We start from the raw sequence: 24565 nt of genomic DNA on the forward strand, positions 1-24565 counted from the left end.
GAATAAATTAAACAAGATCTTCAATCTGCTTGTGTTGCTGCGTTATCATGGCTTCATAATATCTTATTTATTTTAGTCAGTGCTTTGGAGAAATGTCAAGCTGACAGACAGTCGGAGAGAGGGAAAGAGAGAGAGAGCACAGAAGAGGTCAGTTTCCATGCTTCAGTTATTGAGGTGGCTCGGTTTTTTGTTTGCATGCTTTTTAAACAAAAGAGAGCAGGAGAGTTTATTTTTCTTCACGTTCAGACAAAACACGAATAAGCCAGTGATGATTACTATACTTCACAGAATATCTGTGACAGTCACATTTGATCAGACGTCTTTCGACTCACTGATTAGCAATCGCATATTTATTCAACATAAATTGGTATTGATCCGTTTCCAGGAGAGCAGAAGAAAAACATGATTTACTTCTTTCCGAACTTAAAAACACAAATTCTGTCTCCCCGTGCCAGTCAATGCAGGAGGCGCGTTTTTGTAATAACCGTGTCGGTCCATTGTATCAGTAAAGCTATGAATGTTGCTTTTGTCCAAAGCAGCGTACAACGGGACAGGGACGGGAATCAAATCAGGTGCTTCGATAAAGGCAGAGAAAAGCATCTCTTTGTAGTGATGAACAGGATTTTTCATCATTCTCATCCTGTGAAAAGAATGTTCAGAGATTTCTAATGATATCATTACAGTGACTCTCACAAAATGGCCACAATTCAAGTGAAGGTAAAGACGGAGTGCATCTTGTTTGGTCCGAGCATGTGCAATGCCTCCATTTCAAGTGTTCGTGCCGATTAAGCCTCTTATGTCGGAGCAGCTGTCAAAAACCTGGGGGTGATTTTTGACAGCGGCCTTAGATTTGATAAAAAAGATTGACTGTTGTTAAATTGAGCTTTTTTCATATTTCGCCTTTTGGCCCAAGTAAAGCCCTTTTCTTAACTGGTAAGATTTCTACACGGCAATCCACACTTTTCTCTTTTAGATTCGAATGCGTGATCAAAATGCAGCTGCTCGCTTTTTGACAAAGAGCCAAAGGTGCGAACACATCACCCCTCTTTTATGTCCACTTCATTGGCTGCGGCTTCATTTTTGCATAGATTTTTAATGACAGGTTTTTACACTCATCGGTGGAGTTTTTAAAAGTAAACTCAAAACATATTAAGAGTGGCAACAATTCAGTAGCACGGTGACACTCTCATTTTGATCTTAATTGCACATTTTGTAATTTAATTTATTCTTATTTTATTGTATTCCCTTAATACTTTATTCCTGCTGATTTATTGAGTGTTTTTTTATTCTTTCTTTTTTTATGTGAAGCACCTTGAGAACCTTGTAGATATTGTGCAAGTGCTACATAAATAAACATTGATTGATTGATTGATTGATTGTTTAAATCAACTACTGTATATTCCCCCTTTTTTTTCCGTCTTTGAACTCGTTCCTCTTGGTCTGCCAGTGGTTCAACGTCTATGGTAGTGCACTGTCATATCATGGTGATCACCCCACACCTCACCGCTCGTCCTCCCCCAATAAAGTGTAACTAAACCCCCTCTCCTGCAGCTAACTCTGCCCAGTGAGTGATTTTGAAAAATGCCAAGACATGGGCTGAGATCTGAGAGAGAGAGAGAGACAATGGAGAAGTGTGGATACGTGGTCTGGTCGTGAAATCTGTCACAGAGTTGCAGTTGTTTCTTTTGTTTTTTTTTTTAAAGGTGGAGGAGTCTGATTAGACAAGAAAGTGTACCACTGGCAAGCGAGGACTAAAATAACCAATGGCAAAATGTTAATGCAGAGGCAGGTGTCTGACCAGGGAGAAAACAGTGGGGAACCAGATTTTTATCACAACATGTATAATTTCAATTCTCAACACAAAACTGTGAAGATTTGCTCCTGGATAAAAACATAATAATAATCAGTAGATGCCCATACACACTGATTTTCGCCTGGAAATGTGGTTTAGGAGTTTAGCTCCTCTTTAAATTCATGCTCATGCAATGTTTACTCTTCTTTCACATCATTCCCCCACCTCTCCTCTCCTCTCCTCTCCTCTCCTCTCCTCTCCTCTCCTCCATTTTCTCCTTTCACCCCAAGCAGCAAAGGTATAGTAACTATCGCTGCACATATGTGAGTCTGGTTCTGCCAGATTTCCTCCTCATTCAGATTCAGTGAAGTTGTTTTCTTATTTTTATTATTATTATTATTATTATTATCATTATTATTATTATTTTAAGGGTCTTGGCCTTGAGAAATGTTTGTTGTTTTTGCTGCTAAAGAAATCAAATTGAGATTTAATGTGATCTTAGTTTCTGTCGCTCTCCATCCACATCTTTGCTTCTTCTTTTTTTATTTGGCAAACAAAAAGGCATTATTTCTTTTCTATGGCTGTGTACATTTTCTCCAGCTACTCCTCATTTTCACCACCTTCCTGGGCAGTGTTACTGATAGCTTTGATGAAAAAGAAAACTACTCTCTGTTTTGAACCTGCAGTGATGCATTTTCTCTGTGTCATATCTGCAGTTTGTATTTTCCCCGAGAAAATTCCATGAACAGTCGCAGACAGACGTTGCATAGCAGAAGATGGAAGGCTCATAATCGTACCTCTGCTCTGGAGCCATTACATTAGGCTATTGACTCGATACTGAAAATATGACTGTCTGTTCAAGTCAACAAATTTGTGCAATATTGACACAGTAAAATATCGACCGAATCACTAATGTTGCTAATGCAACCAGGAGCAGAGGCTCAATGAAGGCACAGCTGCAGCATGTTATGTACACGATTGTGTACATTTTAAAAAGCTGCCCAGATACAGTGTGATATTTTTAGAGTTTTACAAAATATAGCTCAACTTTCAACTGCACAATAAACGAGCTCATCGAGCGCATGCTCCTGACGTAACTGGTTACATTTCCACCTCCCCAATCCCAACCTGACAGGTGCGAACATTAGTGTTTGCTTATTTCACGCAGTGCACTCCTACTTAATGATCGGATAACTACATGATTAAGCAGGTGTGCAGCTGTTCTTAAAGACATACTTTGTCAGCGTTCATTTTGATCACGGTACTTTTATCTAATTAGCCAATAAACTAATGTGTTGATAACTTAAACACTGCCAATTTGATGCCGTTCTAAACGGTAAATAGTATTTGTCACCTCACACACACACACACACACACACACAACTGCCACAGGCTGCATTTCTGTTTTAGCAATTACAGATAATTCATAAATAAATTTCAGGAACAAAACAGATGAAGGTCAATGAGCCTCAATAGGGTCGTTTCACTAAAAACCCATTCATTAGTTGCACAAATGACAATTTAGTATCGCCGACTTCTTGGAAGATGATTCACCTCAAAGGGAAATATTAATGTTTATTTTAATTCACAGCCAATTTTTACTAATTAAACCCAAACGGGACATTTTTTTTGTGATACTTCTTTGTCCCATAACACAAAGTCACTTATTTGTTTTGTGTACACTGTTGAAAAAGGTCACAAGATGCTGTCCAACAGTGAGCAGCAGAGACGGGGAGATATGGCAGTGAAACTTTGACACAAGGAGATCATATCATAATAATGTCCTTTCTTTGTGACTGACTGTGTGGTCCACAATACCTCATCTCTGTTTTATGTTTAATATTTTGTCAATCTTACGTGTTGTTGGGATGTTTGATGGAGGACTGTGGTGACGGGTGCTTCCTTGTTGTATTTTAAAAAACACTTCAAGTTCCATTGGTTTGTATGAAAAGAGCAGTGTAAATAAAGTCTGGTTGATTGGTCACAGCATTGTCTTTCAAGACATAATAAGATCATTTATAATTGTCTTATGTTTGCAATATACAATACAATAACGGAAACTGGTATGAGACAACACAGAAACCCAGACACTTCACTATGGATCCGTGTTAACCTGAGTGGCTGAGTAAATCCCAACAAGGGCCAGATTTGACCTTAGAACAGACTGAGAAAGCAGCTGTGCAAATAGCCAGTACAACTCACAGTCAGTGGGGACTTAAGATGTTCTGTGTAGTGGACTTGGTAAACCCACATTCACTTTTTCACACCTCCCTCCGAATTTAATCAGTATGAACACATTTCCAGCAGGGATGAAGGTAAAAGTGGGGGATGAATTGGCTCCTCGGTAAATGGCTCTTTTGCATGTGAAATATTTGCTCACAGCTGTATTAACACCCTCAAACTGAAAAAGGGTAGCTTTTTTATTTACAAAATGAAATACAGCGGGGCAGCAGTTTAACATTTTTTGCTTTTGGCAAATTTGGTTCAGTTGAATTGATTTCAACTCATTTAAGACATTTTGTACCAAATCATTAAAGGTCCCATATTATGCAAAGAGAACTTTTAAATCATTTAAATCCTTATATTTGGGACACTGGAGGTCCCATCAGTTGGCTAAGTGTGAAAAAAGATGACTCACTCATGTTTTTGTGGTCCTCCTCAGTCTAAGTACAGGAGATAAAACACGCAATGATGACTTCTGCGCTCACTGGGACGTCACAATCCGCTAAATTCCTGGAATTTTTGTCTCGCGGAGCTCCGCTTTTTTTCGTAAAGCACGCGAGAGTGCAGGCGAGGGCAACGGCATCCAAAAACCGGAAGTCTGCGAAAAGTTCTATTCTTGGCTCCACAGTGCAGCACAGAGTCCTACACAAACTTCCAGGCTCAGAGGATTAATCTGTCAGTGGATACATGTTATATATGATGGCAATGTGCCTGCTAGAGCCTGCAAATCTCCCAGTAGCCTCTGTGGCTGACGTCATTTCCTGTCCCTTAAGTTTTGTTTTACTTAAAAAAAAAAATGTTTTTATTAAAGAGATACTCCTTAACAGAGCGTTCTGAACAGGGCTGTTTTGGCAGGGTGATTGAACTGCTGTGGTGCTTCATCCTTATGGTATTTTGACCAAAGCATGTCGCAGACGTGTTAATTAGGACACCAGGGAACTAGGTTAACTTGGAGAAATAAGGTATAAAATGAGTCCTTTAAATACAATGTCAAGATCTCTTACGTTTGTAGAATAACAGTGACCATAATAAAGAGGAAAAAAAACTAACTTCTAAAGAACAGTTATTAGAGTGGATGGCCATCTTCCTCAAAGGAAGAAGAAAAACAGCACGTTGCAGAGTGATTCAACTCTGCCAGGGTCAAAGCACCAAAGATTATACAGTGTATTGTGCTCACAGTACATTTATTTCTGTGTCTCCTCCTCAATGAAAAAGTCAAACTTTTACAACAGGACTCGTGAATCAATTATTTCCAACAAAAATGCCCAAATGACATACTTGCAAAACAACTTACCATATTTAAGTTCAATTTGGTCTCTAAAGTAATTTAATTTCACTGTGTGTTACCATGTAACCGTCAACATGTGACAAACAAAAAACCTTGAATCTTGAATAAAATAGGTGCAATGTATGCTAATACCTCTACATATACAGAGTTTAAATAGAATTATTATCTAATAATTCAAATATGCTTAGTGTAATTGATAAAACAATGTGATTGCAATGGAATTTGAACTGATTTTTGGTCAGTATTGATTGTGGTTGTTTATATTAGGGTTTGAAAATTCAGGATTGTTCCATCTCTGCTTCGCATCATAGGGAAATTTGGAATCGTGCTAGTCCCCAATCAGAGATGCCTGGTGATTGTAAAGCAGGAGAACAAGGACAGATGAAAAGCAATTACTTAAGAAGACAGGTAATCAATTCTGTTTGATTGACGGGAACAATACGACAAAGTCGCAAACTCAATGTTAACGCAACGAGTTCGTCTTCGGCGTAATTATCGTGAATTAACAGCGTCACAAAACGGCCAGGAGACGGCCAATTAAAACCAACATGTGCTCCTTTCTGTTTTAGCCTCTGACAGTGACTCTATTCTACAAATGCACTTCTGGTGAACTGGCTGCTTTAATCAGCAATTACAGAAAAAAATAAAATAAAAGCAGCAATACATTTAAAGGGAGCAGGGTACATGCTGTGTGTAATAAGTGCAATCTCAATTTTTTAGATGGACATTTATCTTGTCACCGTGTGACTCTAAAAGATCATTTTCAAATAATGAACATGGTTGCTACGATGCAGCCGCAGTATGTTCACATTTCTCCACTCAACAGGAACAGACACTGAAGTACGCCGTCCACGTCATTGACATCTTTGACGGGCAGCTTCGTTGCACGTGACCTCGGCGTTTACTTTCACTGATGAAAACAAATGGCAGGAGTTTTACTGTTACTGACGGACGTGTCAGACGTGAGGGACAGTGCTGCTGTGGGAGGGAGATGTGTCTCCGGCATCACTGACTCATTGATTCTCCTCAGTAATTAGCTGTTCCAGGTTTAGCTCCACCCACATCTGATCACTATTTTTTCCCTCTTCTGTCCTTTTCTAAGATTTTTCTTCTTTTGAGCAAGCAGATCTCATGTCAGCTCAAAGACACTAGACACTAGACCCCCCCCCCCCCCCTCCATTCACTAACATTGAGTGATTGGAGCTGCAGGGGGATCACCACTCTAACAGGTCATTACTCATAAAGGTCTGGCCTTGCAATATAGAGTCAAACCTCTGCAGAGTGGAAAAAAAGCTCTTGCTTCAATAAAAGTACAGGGATTGTTTATTTGAGGTGCTGGAAAGCCCATGGATCACACTGCTCGACAACTTCAACTTAGAACTGTTGCACCGGCAGCAACTAACACTCATCGAATCAAAAGAGGAAACTAAAATACATACTTTTTCGAAATAGAAATGAGCTTTTCATGTTAGTTTTGCTTTCTGTGAAATGGTCATCTCCCAATTTATTTCTTCATTAGTGTTTTAATTTGTTTTTTGATCGTCGACTGGTTCAATCAGCATAATCGCACACAATGTCAGTGTTTCAGCGATGTTATAATGACCACTGCAGATTAATGAATTCTCTTTATCTCTTTATTGGAACACATCGAGAAAATATGCCATTTTAAACACAGCTTTAAAATGACAAACTTTTCAGAAAAACAAGAGTCAAGTATTCGACACGTAACGGTCAACAGCACAACACTGGCTCTCTTATCATTGAGGTGGAACCCTAATTCATGTTATTTATAAAAAACCTGCGTTTGTCCTACTATTTCATGTCGGAAAATATCTGCTGTGAAAAAGGTCTATTACACCATGTTTATTCAAGTCACGCTTGAGCATTACACACAGATGTTGTATGAGGTGAACTCATCCACAGCCTGATAATATATAAGACCAACATTCATTCGCATCATTCAGAAAACATTTTTCCTGTGAGAGAACAACCATTGTGAAAGCGCCAGACAAGTTTTATAATATATGGTTCGTACCTGCTGTACATGTTAATCTGATGTCTGGCAACTGTGCTGCAGTCTAAGTGTCTCTTTTGGTGCAGTCCGATTCCAGTCTGACTAAGCGTGTACATGCAGGAGTAATCAGACTATGAAACGCATTATTCATGTTTGTTAGTTCGACTAAGACTAGCTCAATTTATTTTAGTCAGACTAACGTGTTTACGTGACATTAAGAAAACAGAATTACCTTTTAACATGCGTGTAAATGTCTTAGCAACACTTATATAATATAGTTGAGTGCATTGATGAGAGAATTGAAGCACAACATTTATATAATAAAGACACTTCGCCTACTTTTACTTTTCATGCAGTAGTTGTTACTGAAGCTTACGAATAGCTAATAACTACAACTATCAGCAACTTTTCTCGCATTTCTCAGTTGCAGGTTGTTTAACCTGTGCACCAGATTGGTAAAAAAATATCATTTAAAAGTGGACCAAATACTAACAGGTATAATCATACCTGTGTGTGTACAATTCACACTATAAATGGGTTTTTCCATCCCATGGATATACAGTATGAGTCATGGAGGTGGCTCGAGGTGGCTTATGACCAAATCAAGAGCTAATGAAATGAAAATATCCATCTGGAAATGGATAGATTACCCTGGATGCTGGCAGGAATTTCATTAACATCTGGCAAAGGCGTGTTTTTCTCCCAAATCGGTGAGAGCCAAAGACATTTGGCATGAAATTTGGAGACACCACGAGGAAAAAAAAAAAGTGACACATTAAGTCTTTATTATTTGCTAGTGCAAAAAGCCATGCCAGTGTTTGCTGAAAATAGATTGTTTGTGTGACTCAGAGCATCCAAGGTGATGACTTGATGAGGATTATTTTTTTTTCCCTCAGTCATTTTGTTTTTGTTCCCCAAAAGTTATTATGTTGTTGTTGTTGTTTTTCCATCAATACAACAATTGACACAGCCGGGGGGCGGGGCTTCTCATCTCAATTTTAAACATCACAAAATCATCATATTGCTCTTTCTTCTCAGAATGTTACACATCGGGTCAATCGAATGTCATTATATTTATCATATTTCACCTTTGTTCCGGACCGGCAGCATAGACCTAACTAAATGACTCCTCTTTAAAAATGAACACACACACAAATTATATGTTTCCACTCGTGTGAATGGACACAGTCATATTGCTTTTCCACTAGCGATAGTACCTTGTACCTGCTACGTATTGCATTTTCCAAACTACCTCCTGGTAAATGAAGGTTTCCGGTGCAGTTGTTAATGTTTTGCTGGCAACGTGATCCACTCCCACAAATTCAAAATCGCCATCCAATTCAAATTTCAAAACTTCCATATTCAGACATGCCTCTATGAACCAGAAAATTCTCTTCTTTGAAACCTCGACAACCAGTAATTTCACCTGCCCTGATACCTGCGCACACATTTAAATAACCAAAATATTACATGGAAAAAGGCAGAGGAGGCGTAATGACAGTCTCTAATTAGAAATATGACTAAAATATTTGGGTTGTCTGCTTTCATTCTTGATTCATAAATAAGTTGTATATCTGGTGACATCGTATCAAGACAAGTCAAGCAGTCCATCAGGATAATAACAAGTTTTATTTTCACACGAGATGCTCATTTTACAAAATGACATAACATAGAATTTCTTTGCATGAGGAGAATTTTCTCTTTTATGGAGACAAAACTGTGCAAAGCACCTATATGGTTTTAATATTTAACACAAAAAGATTTGACCTTTTGTTATAGTTCATGTCGATATCAACTCCTCTTCATTTTAGTCTTTGTTTCATAACTTTTATTGTTTGTTGCTTTTAAACTTGATCACTGGTGGAGTTGTTTAGACGCATGTTGCATCTACAAAAGGTGGTCACCCATATTGGCTCTTTGTTCCAAGATAAACCACTTTTGAACCCTTTAACACTTAAGCTTTTTGCTTTTGCCCAGAATAACTTTCAATAAACCTGGTTGAGCTCCTTTTAAATTACCATGGAAACTAGCATTGTGTCTGTAAAGATGGTTTAATTTTTAGTATCAATAAACCACAACTCTTGAATTGGCTGTCTTCCTATAAGCTTTTGCGACCCCGTTTCTGTCTGACTTTATTTTATTTTAGTGCATTCCTGCAGCAATAATATAACTGCACAAATGCAATGCAATTGTGTTTTAAATAATCTAATGTCAAATGATCGAACAGAGAGGATGAAAACAACCCATTTTGCATGCATTTTATATTCAAATGTGACATAATCCATTTATTAAATCATAATTTAACTCAACGTCTTCATGTTCAAATCTTTAACTTTCTGAAAATCTCCTTTTCATGAAATTTTAATTTTCATTGCAACATTTGCTCTGGAAAATGTAAATATTTGGATATAATTCATTGTCAATTGTGTTTTCCAGCACACAGTAAAATTGTGGAGGGAATTTATAATTCACTATGGCATAATTGCAAAACAGAATTCACACAGAACAGGATAATCGAACAAACCCAAACAGACAGAGAGACAAAGAGACAAAGAGACAAAGAGACAAACGACTGCAACTCGTTCCATTTCCGACAACAATAATATGATGTGTGAGGTAAATAGAAAGCATTTTAAAATGGTTATTTGCAACTTTTCAATATGTCGCATTGTGTAATTTTTTTAACCTCAATAATAATACTACAAATTCTAGTTTTAGAGGGTTTTTTTCCCCCCCTCGGATTTGGTCTGTGAGGATGGCTTTGTCTGTGCAATCAATCAGATGTGGATGAAACAAACTTAATATTTGAACGTTTTCAAAGAAAAGCCGTGAACTTGATGTTGTTTTCTCTTTTGTGCACAAAATACTCTGCCAATGCTATGAATCTTTAAGCCGCTCATGCCTCTATCACATCTATTTGTCATGACTAAACTGTGGCGCACGCAGCTCATCAGAGCAGTCGGTCACAGCTTTATTGTGAGAAACTGTAGCTCACTATAAAGAAGGTGATGAAGGAGGCGTTTAGTAAATGCTTGAAGCCAGATCTGATTCCAATTTGTCAGCAGGAACTAATAAACGTGTCACTCCGCTGTTTGAGACGTTTGCTGCGCTCCACTAATGACAGTTGCTACCGATTTAGCCTCAGCTAGCCCTGTAATTAACCAGTTGATTTTCAGGTGCTCCCGAGCAGCTTCGGTGCAAAGACTTTGGCTATCTTGACATTTGAGAGTGTAATGAGGGCGTATTTCTTCAGTCAGCGTGCACTGTAAAGTGTTTATTATGCACAAATGATCAGTTTGCTCTGTAGTCATTAAGCGCTCCTAATATGCACGTGTCCTGTTTACGATTCTGACTGCAATTAACTCAAATATAAAGGGTTTGGTGTGTGTGTGTGTGAGCACTAGTGAGTCACTATAAACAGCAGTGGCAAAGATGAACATCGTTGGTGAAGATGTGGCTGGGTATTGAGTCATGATTGTGAAAGAGACATTTATTTTAGTGTTTTTTTTTAGTATTTTTTAAGGGCAAAGAATCCAGGGATTTGACGTAACTCTCACGTTTGTTCTGGCAGACACGAAAGAGACGACGCATAAAGCAACTGGCCATAAAATCCTCCTAATATGTCACAGAGACTCGGGAATAATGTTCATATAACAAACCGAACTCACCAACAACAACAGTACAGCCAAAATATTTGCATTAAAAAATATATTTTGCAGACTTCAAATCATGTTCATGTTTTGGCATGTGGCGCCACCTACCGCCGTCTACCAATCATTGCAGTCAGTAGAGTCTCAGCTGCCGAGCAACCACGGGTTACCAGTTACGTCAGAAAATTAAACCTAAAAGCAGACCTTGGTATTTTGAATTTGAATGTAGTTAACGTTTTTGGCCACATTCTTACATATGGCGATTTTAATTAACCCCTTAACACTTAAGCCTTATAAATGTCCACCTGGACTTTTTGTTGTTGTTGCTTATTTTAACCATAAAAGGGCCAACATGTCCTGTGAGTTAAGTGCTTTTGCCCATTTTTCCAGAATAGCTTTCAATATCTGGCAGTTATTTACAATTTACTGCATGTTAAAGGGGTCATATTATACCCTATTTCTTTTTTAAACTAGTTCCCTGGTGTCTGTGACATGCTTTGGTCAAAATACCATAGACTAGGACTGCAGAGGGTTACTGTGCTTTGGGAGGTGATCCCAGCAACACACGCTGCTTGTTGAGCACAGTAACTGCAGAGTGATAAGTGCTTTCACGTGAGAGACCACAAAAAGTCAGCAGATTTAGCGACAAAGTTGCCAGGCCCTCCAGAGTCACAAATATAAGGATTTGAATGATTCATAAGTTTTTTAAATAGTGTATGAACAATTTAAAGTGAAGAAAAAAAAACCCACTGTAGTTGTAGATGAACACCAGATTTTGCATGTTCAATTTGTACAGGCATTTTTCCCACTCTCTCCTCTCTGGTGACAAAGGCGCGAGTGACATTACCATAATAACAACATGGATTTGGCGTACAACTTCTCAGCTTTCAGAAATCGTTGGAATTTCTCCAATAGCACAAACCGTTGTGTAATTACGATAATGCAAAATGTGGGATTGTGCAAATGTGTCGTCTGCAATACACTCACTGTTAAAGGGTTCATTGACAGAAGTCCCTATGGTACAGACGTACATTTTTAAGATGTATATTTTAAATGAATACAGTATTACACAGTTAGTGAGTAAATGTGTTACCCCACAATGCTCTACATTGTGTGTACTTTGCTGAGAGGTGACGGGTACTTCCTGTCAGGGGTGCAGAGATCTGTGGCCAGAGAGTCTTGTTTTAAAGTGCACATGCACAGTTTGCTCCTCTCAGTACATGACATAGTAGGAGCTCAAGGGCGTGATGATTTTCTGCACGCTAAACAACATTTATGTTTTAAGTCCTGTGACACACTTCAGAGCCACAGAGAAGAGAAGAATGTCTTTAAACGGCTCCATTTAAGAGGAGAACACTGCTGTTTACATTGTCATATATCATTAATTCCACAGACTTTGCTCAATTTCTTTTCCACAGCCTTTTATTTGATCAAATAACACATGCATAACATGACAGGTGGATTGATTTATCAAAAGTATATCTGTTGAAAATGCCAACCGTAGTGATTTTAATTAATATTTAAAACTATGTTAAGTGACGGGCTGTGACTTTGGCTGTCATATTTGATAGTAAATGAAGAGGTTTTGTAGATTCTGGAGTTTTTTATTTTTAATATGGAAGCTATACAATCACAATAATAATTTACATTCTGTGCCCTCTCAAAGAAAAATTGATATGATATTATACTGTGTTCAAGGATGGTTATAGCTTATGTAAGTACACAGGGCGGCGCTGTTCAAGCTGCTGAGGCTAAGCTCCATCTATAGCCATGCACTGATACCTCGTTGTCCCACTTTCATAGATGGCCTTAATCTCTGCCCATAGATGAAGCAGATTAATCCCGACAGTGCTGACATTATCTCCTGATCTACACTGTGACAGTAGACACAGGAGGAACTCCCCACATTCTCACTAACCACCTCTGACGCCACTGGATCTCCATCTGGAGCCAACGAAATAACTCACTCAGAGCGCTGGTCAGAAGCTGCGTCTAAACACAGCGTTACAATAGTTATTAAAATCTGTCTAAATAGTTTTTGATTTACTAGCACATTTCCATTGTAGGGATTGTGCTCATGGGTGCACTATTGCATGTAATTGTAGCCTTTCAGAGTAATGGCACTGTAATTACTCATATAAACCGCATTAAACTGTCCGATACATACAGTAAATGGACTATAATGCAGAGTCCAATTTGTGCTGTAGCTTCTTCTCGGCACCTTGACTTGTTGACCAAGTGTTCAAAGCACAAAGTGCATGTCAGGCTGGCTGATTAATGGTATTTGGTATTAATGGTACGCGGCGTGTGACTTGCACTAGTGAGGATGAGGTTAGGAAGAAAACAGTGGTCTTTGTTGGTGTTTGCTGACAAACATTTTCGTTAATTACATTTGTAATGTATAAGCCAGGACCTGTTCCATGTACCATGACAGATTATCGTAACATCGAGGATATAGTGCAACGAATGGCGGCTCTAAAAAAGCAGGAAATGTCTTCCTCCATGTAGAAATAACCGTCACAGATGTGTCATGTTGTCCTGTCACTAAATATCACATGGCTTATCAGTGAAGCACTTTGGGTTGAAATGTCCCATGACATATGTTTTGTAAATAGTATTACTATTATTAATTACATTATTAATTGTATATTATACCATACATCTACAAGTTAACCTAGTTCCCTGGTGTACTAATGAACATGTCTGTGACATGCTTTGGTCAAAATACCATAAGGATGAAGCACCACAGCAGTTCAATCATCCTGCCAAAACAGCCCTGTTCAGAACGCTCTGTTTAGTAGTATCTCTTTAGGTCCACCTTTAAAAAAAAAAAAAAAAAAAAAAAGTAAAACAAAACTTAATGGACAGGAAATTACATCAGTCACAGAGGCTACTGGGAGCTAACAGCAGTTAACATTTGGAAAAGTGATCATTTGTAGACTCTAGCAGTCACATTGCCGTCATATATAACATGTATCCACTGGACCGATAAATCCTCTGAGGCTGGAAGTTTGTGTAGAACTCTGTTCTGCACTGTGGAGCCAAGAATAGAACTTTTCGCGGACTTCCGGTCTTCGGATGCTGTTGCCCTCGCCAGCATTCTCGCGTGTTTTACAGACAAAGCGGTGCTCCGTGCGATAGCATTTCCAGGAATTTCGCGCATTGTGACCTCCCAATGAGTGCGGAAGTCAACATCGCATGTTTTATCTCTTGTACTTAGACTGAGGAGGACCACAAAAACACGAGTGTCATCTTTTTTTCACACTTTGGCGACTGGTAGGACCTCCAGAGGCCCAAATATAAGTATTTCAATGATTAAAAAGTTGATTTAGCATAATATGTCCCTTGAAGCTTTGAACAGTGATTTGTTAAATACTAGTTAAATGATCACTTAAAGTGGAAAGTATTCAGCGATTGTCGTTTTGTGGCTTGACTTTTACAATTTATTGGCCCTTGTTTCCCTTAATAGTGCTCTAATTGTTGAAACATCATAGACGTTTCACATGGTCACCTACTGTTACCAGCTCTACAAGTATTTTAAGAAAATGATGACACGGCAAAATGCATTTTACAGCTACAGGAAATGCAGCATATGTTGCACAATAAAAAGTGTGTATCACATTATTGTACAGGGACATCGCAATTAATGAAAGTCCATTGAGTATTTTTTTTTTTCTTTTTTTTTTTTTTGAATAATTGTGTGCAAAGACATTCCAGTCGAGGACACTTTTTTTCTTACTTTTACTTAAAACTGTGTGCCAAACATGATGATAGTAATTAAAAAGTATATTTTCCTGGTCAGCAACATTTAAATAGACTCGAAAACACCTTCTCAAGTGCTAGAGTTTCCGTTTGCATAATTACTGGATGAAGCACAAGCCTCTGTGGGAGGGGAATTATTTTTTTCTTAATACTAATGTATAAGTAAAGTAATTAAAGCATAAACTCGTGTAACTTGGCACTGCATTTGTCAGGCAACACCTCATGGGTCATGGTTTGGGGTTAAAGGGGCCTGAGATGGACAAAGAACAAATAAATGTGCTTCCACACTTGCACTTGCCAATTTGACCAACAGAGGCCGCCAGAGGCTTGTTTTTGCGTGAATGGGGTGAAGTGTTGTTTTTATACTTTGTACTGTATTTTATTGTTTTATTGTCTGTTTCATTGCCCGTCTTTAGGTCTAATAGGTCTTGTATTTCTATATTGTATGTGTTGTATTTATCTGTGATGTACAGCACTTTGTTTCAGCTGTTGTTTTTAAAGTGCTTTATAAATAAGGTTGAATTGGATTGGATTGGATTGGATTAGGGGCAATCTATGCCTTTTAAATCTTACAGCGGTTAAGGGCATACATGCTCGTCGTATGGAGTCGTTTTTATTTTTTTCTCCATCCTTCACCAGCCACCATCTGCGTTAATGAAGACACTCATCCCCCCTAGGAGCTTCCATCTTTACTGTCCTGTGCAAGATTGAATCACTAACATAGCTGAAGGACGCTTCCCCCATCTCCTCCCAGCCACAGGACCATTGCTGTCACTGGACTGAGAGATAACTGGCTCTACCAGGCCTGTCCTTTATGTGAATGTCAACGTATCCATGCAGGGGCCGTGACACACGAATATGAGTCATTGTAGTCTGCAATCAACCCCTGCCATGGTAGTGAACTGCTTCAGCGGGGGCTCTTATACCTAAATACGCATTCTGGCCACATGTGGAGAGCAGAGGTAAGACGTGTTGTTCCCGCGGTAAATCCCTCGTTCTAGGTTTATCAGTCTCTTAACAATTATTACTCAGCTCTGTCTTTTCCAGTTAAATACCTCCAGGACCTTTAAGCACTTTATCGCGTGTCCCAGATGGGACAGCGAGAGACAGAGACACTCATCTTTCACAGCTCCTCTCATCTGCAGCTCAGGTTGTTGATGTTGACTCAGATTGCTCTGTGAGCAGTGATACTCCACGTGCGTGTCACTTCATCTAAATTCATGTGTACAGCCAAGTCTGTCGCCAGAGATGAAGCCAGACTTCAGTGGATAAAATTAATTGCTTAACCTCTGCAAAGTTGTCTGCCAATAAATTAAATGCCGCAATTACCAATTGCATAAATCGCGTGCGTATAAATACAAGTCTGTTGGACTTAAAAACCAAGGATTCTGTGAAACGGAAAAAAAACGTGTAATCCAGACACAGTTATGTTGCAGTAAGTGGGGCCACATCATGCAGCGTGTGTGTTCAAGTGCTCCGTACTGCAGCTGTGGCTCTATTAGTCTCCTCAGTAAAGACCTTCTTATTTGGACTGTGACAAAAGATGCAATGGGATTGTTTCAGAGTCAGAATCAGACATTCATTGTCTGTCATGAGAAAAGATCGTCTTAGATGTAGATCAGCTCCTCTATGTTTGTTTATTTGTTTGTTGTTTTTTTAAATTCCATGGCCGAGTAAAGGGGGTGGCACAAAGATTTTACCAAGATTCAACTGGGAGTCATTCGAAAGAAGTATAGTATATTAATGCTATGTGAAGCTGTAAAAGTCCCTCTGGTAATACAGTATATTTTTTTAAAAATACTGACCCCGGGAGTTCTTTTGTAAAATATGCATGCATTTACTTTCACTGTGACAGTGTTTTTAATCACCAACGCTCAGTTTGCTGTCAACACTAGACAGGTACATTGTCTACTTTGTGATTCAAATTCTAATCTCAAAGCATGCTCACATACCGTATAACACACACACTCTTGTATGTCTCAGTGAATACGGAGGATATTACATTATTTTACTTTCCTGGAGACAGACTTTGACCATAACTGATTTAAAGGTGCATTATGTAATAAATCTAAAGCAACTGGCCATAAAATCCTCTTAATATGTTACAAAGACTGAGGAATAATGTTCATATAACAAACTGAACTCACCAACAACAACAGTACAGCCAAAATATTTGCATTTAAAAAAATATTTTGCAGACTGCAAATCATGTTTTTTGTTTTGAAATCATGTTTTGGCATGTGGCGCCACCTACCACCGTGTACCAATCATTGCAGTAAGTGTAGTCTCAGCTGCCGAGCAACCACGATTTGCCAGTTACGTCAGAAAATGAAATCTAAAAGACCTCGGTATTTTGAATTTGAATGTAGTAACCGTTTTTGGCCACATTCTTACATATGGCATCTTTAACTATTATTTCTTAACACACTCTATTTGTCAAATATTTAAACTTCAACCGTAATGATTTATGCTCTTGCTTCTGATGCCAAACAGAAAATATTGCCTCTTTTACCGTGTCAACATTTACCAAATATTCATAGAATCCAGTTCAGATCAAGGCTCAGAAACCATTGTGAAACGATGTCAATGTGATTTATGAAATCTTGGTATCTGACCAATGTCAGTGTAAGAATGATAATATGAATGTATGTAGACGATCTTCATTTAATGGTACCCTGGAGCTTAAGACATGGAAAAATGGAACTCAGGAATTTCCCTGATCCTAAAATAATTTACTCAGTGAAGAAAAAATGATAATACATAGAATTCACCATCACATGCAGTTACAGGTGTAAAATGCAGCACCAGGCTCACCAGACTCTAACCTTCTATTATCACCAACTGAAGACTGTTAAGTCCCCACAGTCCAGTAGCCACACTTATTGGGTCTCAGGTGTAAGCGACAGAGGAGAGATGGATGTGAGCCGAGTAATCGTAAAAAAAAAATGCAATAGCCTAGTCAACAAAGTCTGTTCCTTCATTTTAATGATATTTCAGATCAGTCATGACTATGTTCAGCCATCAGAGAGCTCATGTCCTCCACCCACTATGCTGGGCCACCATGTCCATGGATTCTGTCAGGTGAGCTCCTAAACATAAACATGCCACCGACACTCTGATATTCTCCACAGTGTTGTGCAGAAAGCCACAGGGCTAAAATAATGTTGTTTTTCTGACATGTAGAGTTCCATCTGCTGATCTGAGACCCTCCTGACGCAGTGTTACACCGAGGCTCATGCACTGGAACTCTGTGCTGACTCGGAAATGTACAACATAAAAATACCTAACAGGTGACACATACATACACGTAAATTGTACACCACGTATTAAAGGTCCCATATTATGCAAAATCAACTTTTTAATCATTTTAATACTTGTAGTATCGGTCACCAAAGTGTGCAAAAAGATGACTCACTCATGTTTTTGTGGTCCTCCTCAGTCTAAGTACAGGAGATGAAACACGCGATGTTGACTTCCGCACTCACTGGGACGTCACAAGACACTAAATTTCTGGAATTGTTGTCTCGCAGAGCTCCGCTTTTCCCGTAAACCGTAAGAGTGCTGGCGATGGCAACGGCATCCGAAAACCGGAAGTCCGCGAAAAGTTCTATTCTTGGCTCCCCAATGCAGCACAGAGTTCTACACAAACTTCCAGCCTCAGAGGATTTATATATTATATTATTATATATGACGGCAATGTGCCTTCTAGAGCCTGCTAATGATCACTTTTTCAAATGCTAACTGCTGTTAGCTCCCAGTAGCCTCTGTGACTGATGTCATTTCCTTTTTTTTTCTTCTTTTTTTTAAAAGATATACTACTAAACAGAGGGTTCTGAACAGGGCTGCTTTGGCTGGGTGATTGAACTGCTGTGGTGCTTCATCCTTGTCATGTTCATTAGGACACCAGGGTACTTCTTTAGATAGGGTATAATATGGGACCTTTAACACACGCATTACCTACTTTATCATAGAAGCCTATTGATGGCAGCAAATCAAAACGGAAACCCAAACCAAAACAAAGTATAAAGGCATCTTTTATTTTACCTGCTCACTATAAAATGAATCCCATTTAAGGGGGATTTGAGCAGCACACCAGTATTCACTTAACTGAAGCATGTCCAGTCGCCCCCACAGCTAACTACTGAAGAAGATTATGACCTGCACGACTGAGAAACTTCACCGACATCTTAAAATAATCCACATCACACCCACGTATCTTTGCCGACAGAGGCTTGTGTGCGCGCATGCAGATACTAATGAAGAACATTTTCATGGAAGCACGCACACACGTCTGAATTATCTTATGTAAGCAAGAAAGAAAACACACATCCTCTGATTGCTAATAATAATCATTTTTAAAAGTATAATTTTACTTGTTTTAAAGGTCCTATGTGCAAGAATAAGTGACATCTAGTGATAAGATTGCAGAGTGTAACTACTCTTTCACTCAGCCCCTCTTTCTAGGGTATATGCAGGATTCCTGAAGTTCATTTCAATACCTTTTTAAGACTTTTTCAAGACCTTCTCAAAATATTTTAACTGCCACTTAAAACTGTAATCGGCAACACATTTAACTTACAAAACAAGTTTTTAGTTCGCAATTAAAGCTATAGAGTACAACCATACAAAGGAACAAAGCTTGAAAGAATAAATTAACCCAAAGGCGAGATTTATTCAAACACTTTGACTCAAGTATTCTCGATTTTATTTCGTACGATTCCGGATATTGTTTTGCGCCAGGAGGAGCGCGTTCGCTGTCGCAAGATGCCTCACGTCACGTGCGCGCGCGCGCGGTCGATCTTGCAGGACGAGCACGCCTGCGCATCGTTGTTTTTAACAAACGCGGGGGGGTAAAAATTGCAGTCAACCTCTATAGACAAAATCGAATACCTCATGAAATACTTTTTAAAGGCTTTCATTTTCCCAAAATTGATTGATCAACTTTTAATACTTTTTAAGACCCCGCAGACACCCTGTCTTTCCTTTCCTGTTGTGTGAGGAATTTATGTGAACACTCTCTCTCTCAACCTCCTTCCTGTATGTATGTATGTATTTGGTTCAAGTGGGCAGAGCTGTTATTTTTTTGTTTAAGCCTCCCTTTCAAATCATAACATCTGCATAGTATCTGTTCAGGCTGCTGTAGACACAATCTGGATGAAAGATGGCAGCCTCCGTAAAGCAAGACCCTTGTCTACAGTTGTCACTGTCTGCTCCAGAGATCATTTTCTGCCTGACAGTTATTTTCCACTCTGCTTGCCGGCCTCTCCCACCTCATCAGCTCGGTCTCACTTACCTTTGCTCTTAGCTGCATCTCATTAGCAATCAGACTCTGAGAAAAGCCTGTGCTGATCTCATTCTCTCTCTGTGTGTGTGCTAGATTCACTCTTCCACGGAAGTCTTTCCAGCACTTCTCTTTGGACTGATCACCTCTCCTGAACCTGTTTGCCTCTGACCTACCTGCGTCACCAAATCCCATGTTAAATGGGATTCGGCCGCCTTCTGTCCAAAATGTGTCCTGAAGCAAATTCATGGTTCTTGTCGACCTGCACTGGTTTGCACTGTTTGCTACACTTAGGCCCACTTTACATTACGCTTAATGCAGCGGGACTGGCGACAGCGGGAACCCTGTGTAAAGAGAATTCCCGTTGTCTTCAAATTTCCCGACAACTGCGAAGTGGTCGCCCGACAACTCAGCGGGAGTCCCCGACAACTTCAAAGTGCGTATAAAGAGAACGCGTCGGGCTCACGACAGCGGGAAGTCAGGGTTTAGGCAATTAGCATATAGTAATTATATATTATATATATATATTTATATATAATTATATATTATATATATATAATTAGCATATACCGCGGGACTTTTGTTAAAAAAAAAAAAAATGGCGGGGGTGAAGGAGGGCGCTGGACGCTGTACGTGGTGCACCTCCAAAACCAAGTGCCTGATCAGTATCGGGTCGGAGGACGAGATCCAGAAGAAGCTGGAGTCATCCAGGAGCAAGATGGCCGACGTAAAAATGCAACAGCGGATGCGGGAGGCCGGCTACGATCGTACAGTCGAGCAAGTAAAGAGGAAAGTTGTAAGCGCCGCGGGTGTCCTGCCAGATTTCCGGGCAGTGTGTCTAAAGACGTCGTGACAGTGCGAAATGTTGCCGCTATCGCGAAAAGCGTAATGTATAGTGGGCCATTTTAAAGTGATTTTGAACTTCTAGAGAAATACTTTGGACATGTAACGGACAGTTTCCCTTTGGTTCTCACAGTATTGTACTAGACGTTGTAGTATGAACAACTTCAGCAAGATTTCTGTCTATAGTTTCTTGTCTATAAATATTCAGCAGTGTAGTCCTCTGTCCTCTGTGAGGCCTAACACAGGTGTGTATAAGACTCTGTACATGAAACACAAATGAAAGACTAGTGTGACTGTCTCCAAGGCCCTTTACCCAGGATCCACACGACCTTGGGGCAAAATGAGTAAGCTGCAGACTTGAAGAGAACAAAGGAAGCTAGGAGGCGCTGCGTAAAATCTTAAGGTTACGTTTAGTCGGTCCACTTTAACTTGCTATCTTCGAGCATGTGGAGTGGATGCAGGTGTGTGTGTGTGTCTGTGTGTGTCTGTGTGTAAAAAAACAAAACTCTTCTTGCACTGTTGCAACAGAAATGGGCAACAAATGAGTGGAGCCGGTGCCACTGTTTGTTGGTGCAGAGGGTGTCTCCAAATGTGAATTATGTGCTTTGGCTTTCACAGTTGTTGGACACCAAACTGCTGTATTACATAATCTTTTTTTTGTATTCATTCCCATTCATCCAGGTCACATCCAAAACACAATGAGTCAGTAGCTACTGAAAAGATTTTTCTCCAAGAGCTGCTTCTTAATTTCAGAACTGAAGACACCTCTTGGATGAGAGAAAAGCCTCTCAGTCTGGTCGCCACTGACACAATAGCTGTGTCCCAATAGTCAAGGCTGCATCCTCCAACAGTTCTTCCTGTCTCTCCAGGTCTGACTGCTGTTTTAACCCCTAATCAGACAAAACATCCTAAAAATCTGATATAATTCTAATAATAGTGTTTTAATGAGTGATCATCTTCTATAATATAATAGTGTTGGACATGAAGTAGTAGGACAAACAGGTTTTACCAAGTCGAATAAACGTGGTTAAGCTTCTTGAAAAATTTTGTTTTGTCATTTACAAAAAAAAAAAGTTTGTTGTTCAATAGGTTTTATTTTTTTTATGGCAATTGGGAAACATTACCATTAGCTTTATTGCTCTGCCACTGGTGCGTACAGAATCCTGGGATATGGCCGGTCCACGAAGGATACACCGGGACACATGGACCGGCAAACGTGACAACTGGGACAGCCCAATGTCGCGGTGCTGTGACAACATCTGGATTACAAATGCACACTTGAAGGAGGATCCAGCCTCGACTATAAGAACACAGCAGTTGTTTTTTTGAGGGTTAGGTTACTCTTTGCTACTGTCGAAACACAGAATCATAGGTGATTCAGTCGTGGAGATGTGGATATAATTTAAACCCAAGTTTGAGCCTCTAAAATTTGAATTTATCCTGTATTCATTTACTTTGTGTGTGTTATGTTTTTTTGAAGCGTGTTTCTGTTGATGCGTGTGTTTAGGCTTTCTGCAGATCTTTTTTTTTTTTTTGCAGCGTGTTGCTTTAGTTTTCGTTTGTGTTTTTGAATCTGCAGCTCTCAGTTTCTCATCCTGCATGTGTTTTGTGTCGTTGCAGTGCGTTTGCCTCCGTCGGCCACCGTAGTAATTTGATTAATATGCGTTCAGTTTATCCCTCTGGTCAACCCTATTACCTCAACTTTGAGCTTGTTATTTTGAACAACCATTAACCCTGCTGCAGTTCTTTTCCCTGAGAACTCTTTGCCAAGATCAAAATGCCATTGATGAACAAAAATGTGAACAGTGTTGCTGGAGCTGATTTAATGGAAAAGTGGTTGATTAAATTAGCTTCTCCAGTGTTTCTGTATCCACTTGGAGATTTTTTCTCAACCTTTTTGTGTGTGTGTGTGTGTGTGTGTGTGAGTGTGTGTGTGTGTGTGTGTGTGTGTGTGTGTGTGTGTGTGTGTGTGTGTGTGTGTGTGTGTGTGTGTGTGTGTGTGTGTGTGTGTGTGTGTGTGTGTGTGTGTGTGTGTGTGTGTGTGTGTGTGTGTGTGTGTGTGTGTGTGTGTGCGCACCACTTTCCATGAAACACGTCACGCACTCAATCTGAACAATTCATGTGTAAACCTACCGTATATTAACCCAGCAGTATCTTAAACATTTCACACTTTCAACTCCACAGCGACTGCCCAACTCAAATTCTTAAATACTTTTACTTTACATGATCTCTGACTATTACAGTAACTTTAAATGTGCAATATTCTGTTTAGTTTATACTCCCTCTGTTGGTCTGTTGAATTTAGTTGACCTTTCTAATATTACTAAGTGAAGAAAAGTGGCAAAACACAACGCATTAATCCTTGTTGTCCTTCAAAGCTACATTTTCAGTACATTATTGTCAACATGACCTGAAACTGAAATCCATATTTAAGTACAACTTAAATTAGCCTGGTGTTGTTCGTTTTAATCCCAAAACCATATTTCAGTCTCTAAAATATCATGTCCTGTTTGTCTCAGTGAGTAAAAATTGGCTGTTTGTTTGGAGTCAGTCACATGAATATGTATATGAATATGAATATATTTATATAAATTAAGCTGCAACTGGGTAGACCAGGCCCTTGGGGTCATGACTCTGAATTAGCATAAATACTAAAACATTTATCCAATATTTGACCATGTTAGTAATACAATTTGGCATTGGTTTAGAATAATGTAGGTCACGTGACTTGGAAGTGATTGGGGAAAAGGTTGATATTGAAAATAAATATATACAGATGAAATTCAAACGGCATTAAAATCATGACTCTGTGCAGCATCTACGGAACATTCTCATTCAGATATTTTAGAATTCTACCTGTGGCTTCACCTCACACGCGTCACGACCCTGTTGATAACTGGCAGGATAACAAGTGTCACGAAAAAAGGAAAATTTCAAACCATAAATTTGGTTCCAACCCACATTTGCCTCTCCTCTGTTGTTGTCATTGAGTTGTTGGGACCTTCTAAATCAAAATGATAGCTTTTACAGAGCTTATCCTAAAAAGATAAATTAACACACAGGAGTTAGCATCATCACAAGCATTGTAAAATAGCAAAAACATATATTTATTGTCCCACTAACTCTAAAGCTTGTGAACGATAACTTCATCTCCATTCATTTGTCTGCAATTCTACCCTACTTTTTCTGCCGTCAATTGAATTCGTTTAATGGCACATTGGATGCAATTGAAAAGACACTTAGTACGGTGTGAAATGCCTTTAATGTTGAGATGGATTCGCCAATTAGTCATTGTATCTCACAGCTTGTTATTCAAATTCACGAGGGTGAAATCAAAATGGAGTGTGTCAGAAAACACCTTTCAGTGCTGCAGCCGACCTCACCGTGCCACAAAGCAGCAAATCCACTTACAGAGCATGGATCATCACACGTCCTCTACCATGTAATGAAGCAAGGAAAAGTGGAGATTATGTTGGAAAAACACAATGGGAAAAAAAAAAAAGGGGGAAAAGGATATCATTTATCCTCATCTTCAGTTGATGGATTTTAGCCACTCTGACTTAATGTTGGTTCTTGGTAATTTCATTACATTATATCATTTAACAGCTCATTGAAAAGTCTCTTATGAGGAGTGTGTTCAGATAAGAACTATCTTTGTAGAATTATCCCCTTGTGGCAACTGGTGACGACATCACCTTTATGAATCTGAACT

The sequence above is a fragment of the Microchirus variegatus genome, assembly GCF_963457635.1.
Source record: "Microchirus variegatus genome assembly, chromosome: 7".
Classification (NCBI taxonomy): Eukaryota; Metazoa; Chordata; class Actinopteri; order Pleuronectiformes; family Soleidae; genus Microchirus; species Microchirus variegatus.